Consider the following 3,399-nt stretch of genomic DNA (forward strand, 5'->3'; position numbering starts at 1 on the left):
ATCTAAGGAATGATCCATGGTGGATGGTGTAATCAGATGTTACTGGACAAAATTAGTTGTTGGTACCGCTGTTTAAGTCTGATCTCTAAGGGCTAAACAAACTTCTAAATTCTAGCTTGCACATCGAAGTTACTCCCTTTACGCTTCTGACTCTCCATGGTCATAGCAGTTGAGCAATCAAGGCACACTCAGTATTTAGTATATAGGGCTCAGATACTCTCATCCAGAATCACCTAATTGCTAGGTTATGCTACACACAAAACAAATAAGGGTAATGGTATGTTTTAAAGCAAAGGGGGAGACTTACCTAATAGGAAATCATGTGTATCCATCTTCACCCCGAGTAGTTACAGTTTTGCATAATGGACACAGGAAGAAAGAGCATACAAGTCCATGTAGGACAAAAGTAACATGGAGGAAAAATACCAATGTATGCAGATCCACATGTAGAATGTATGCTACAGTCACCACGCTGTTTCCTAGTCTCACACACACACCAAACAAATATGTACCAGAGCACAACACAAAGACTATAGGTAAGCTAAGGACTGGCAAGAATTAGGACAATGTAGGTCAGTTTAAGTAAAAAAACATGTTTATTGAGACAAATTTGGCACAATGTAGATACACAAGAACAGGACTGATCAGCAAGAATGTACATCAAAATGCCTCTACCTCAGTATAATCAGTCAGCTGCTACCATTAACCACTCCACCGACTGAAAATGGGCAGCATGGTCAGCCTCAATGATGAGTGGAGGAAGAGACTGGTTGCAGCCCCTACCAGTAGAGTTTAAAGTCTACTGTTGAATGTCAAACAAAATAATGAAGCATCTACAATAAACTCAGATTGTGGAGTCTACTGGGAAAAAAATATATCATATATATAAGCCCAAAAAGCAGGGCAGCACATCTTTACAGCCTCTGCTAATGCATGTGTTCCCACAGCTGTTGTCCAGACTTCAAAAATACAAGTTGCCTCAATGATTGGGAGCTAAAAGTAAAAAAGGTCATGTCAACAGACCAGCAAAGCAGCCTGCTGGGGAAGACAAAACAAAGCTTAAGCTTCTTTTGAACCATTCAGGGACAGGTGAAGATGACTGACCAATGTAATCCTAGCAATGCTCCTGGTGTAGAACTCGGTAGACAGGTTACTCTGTCACAACGGTGACATACGTCATTGACCGAAATAAAAATCCAATAGGACAGAAGGAGATTTATATTTCAGCAAACTGGATATCCGTCACCGTTGTGATGGAGTAACCCATCCGCCAAGGTCTAAATCAGGCCCTATTTCTTTAGGATTGTGAATTACAGCACAGGCTGGGTATCACCAACATACATTTTTTTTCATGCCTGAGGATCTTTATGTTTTCAGCTTGTGGCCTTGAGTATATATGGATGAAAACAGCAGCTGTAGTACCCCCGGCTCAGGCTGCAAATTAAGATCACAACGGCAAGAAGCCCATATGATTTGTGCAACCGCTTAAAGAAAAAGAGCTTTGGTTCCGGGCATATTCTTGCACTTTGGAGCTTTTCCTGCGTCAGTCAATCCAGCTGGGAGCCTTCCCCACGTACCTCGAGAGTCCTTTTTGGGGCATCCTTTCTGAACAATGTGGTCCTGGCTAAGTTCAACAGTGCAGGCTCCAAGACTTATTAGAATCAAATCATACTTTCACTATCAGTATTTTTCCAACTGTAGCTTTCTGCTGTAGAGATCTTTATACTGTATTGTGAATGAATTAACATTCTTGGCTCATCTTTCAGTCAATCCTCTGCTATTTTCTCTTTCCTCCGTCAAATGTTCTGGGGAAGCACTGAGAAGCTCTCACAGGAAGACACTGAAAAAATAAAAACATTTTCTTAACAAATCATGCCAAAGGACAGCAGGAAAATAGTACAACTTTTACCCATATTCGTCACTTTGAACATAATAGAAATGTTCCCTCCAGCAATCCAACTCCACAAATAAATAGATGGAGTGTAGCAATGAAGCTTGGTTATGCCTTCTCCTGAGAACTCCAAAGAAACATTTACAAAACAAAAATAAAATGAAATTTCTATTACTGTTGACTAAAAAAAAATAGTATTTAAAAAAAAAAACACAGGAACTAGCCATGGAGAAGTAACCACTTAAATAGAGCGGGAAGAGCTTGCAATCATTACTTCTCACTATTTAAATTAATGCTTCAAACATCCGCAATTAAAAGTCAAATTTAACACTGAAAGAAAGAAAGAAAAATACGCAGACAGTTGAATTACAACACTAATCTGCTGCTTCAAAAAAACACGACAGTCTCGCTACATTCGTTGTTATCTAGTAAAAGGCGCTACCGACAGAAACTGCACAGCACTAACGCCGTCCAACTCTAAAGCTGCAGAGCCACTCCCGGTTTTCCCTCTCACAAACCGTCAGTTTGAGAGCCAAGACTGACAGCTACATTAACAAACCAACAGCCGCAAAGCGTCAATCTGGTGTTCGTTGAGAGAGCTCGGCCAATCCGAGCCGAGAAGAAGGCGTTGCCTCGATCCCAGCGAGGCCTTCTAGGCCAATAGCCCTCGTGCGTTGTACCTGACGTCATTCCTTTCGTCTTCGACCGGTAGCCATGACGAGTGTGGCAAGTGCGTCTCTCGAAATCCTTGCAAACTGTCGATATTTGATCAGTTTTACGCCAGAAAAGGAGTTCATATCCACGCTGTTGCATGCCCTTGTTTCGCCACGCCTCACCATGGCAGAGCGGAGTATTTTCCCCGTTGTGGTCGTCTGATAAACGGACAAATCCGAGGAGAGGGTACACTCGGCGCCATTTTGGCGGCTGGAACGTTCTCCGCGAGTTTCGAGATCCGCCATCTCACGGGCGAAAGTATTTAATAACAACCTCCACCTTTGAGACAAAAGTCGATCTTAAAAAACACCACCATGTCATGGAACGCCACTGTCATGGAAGCGAAAACGACGTTATATCTATACGAAGAGAATACTTGGATTTACCAAGCAACCACGGAGCTGCGCAGAAAGAAGTGCTAATCCGATAAATTAATGCATGGAAAACTTCTATTTTTAAATAAAAAAACACGCGTACACTAGTAGTATCAATAGCACTTGATTGCGTGTTGGTTTAAGGATAATTTCACACAATTAGGCGGAGCTTTTAAATGCGGATCCGATTACCGAGAACAAAGTGAAAAAAATAATAAAACATTTTAAACTAAAATCACATTGCGGAGGAGACGCGCGTTACTACAAAAAAACTAAATAAAACCAATCAAAAGTTTCGACGGGATCAATTCACACGAGTGAGCTTTTGTGTTGCTTGCGATTGTTAAAAAAAGTAAATATGTTATTCCGAGTTATTAATAAAAACGTGTCGAATGATGGAGGCGCAAGGAGATATATTTC

The 3,399-nt window shown here is 41.3% G+C and overlaps 1 long non-coding RNA gene across 1 annotated transcript; it reads right to left on the reverse strand.

Moving 5' to 3' along the window:
- Positions 1–577: 577 nt before the first annotated feature.
- LOC147684164 (uncharacterized) lies at positions 578–2,432 on the reverse strand. Its single transcript, XR_015301079.1, has 2 exons — positions 2,334–2,432; positions 578–1,840 (listed from the first exon to the last, which is right to left on the reverse strand). It is a non-coding gene; the product is annotated as an uncharacterized LOC147684164 (long non-coding RNA).
- Positions 2,433–3,399: the final 967 nt, after the last annotated feature.

The sequence above is a fragment of the Lissotriton vulgaris genome, chromosome 11 (assembly GCF_964263255.1).
Source record: "Lissotriton vulgaris chromosome 11, aLisVul1.2, whole genome shotgun sequence".
In the NCBI taxonomy this organism is placed as follows: domain Eukaryota; kingdom Metazoa; phylum Chordata; class Amphibia; order Caudata; family Salamandridae; genus Lissotriton; species Lissotriton vulgaris.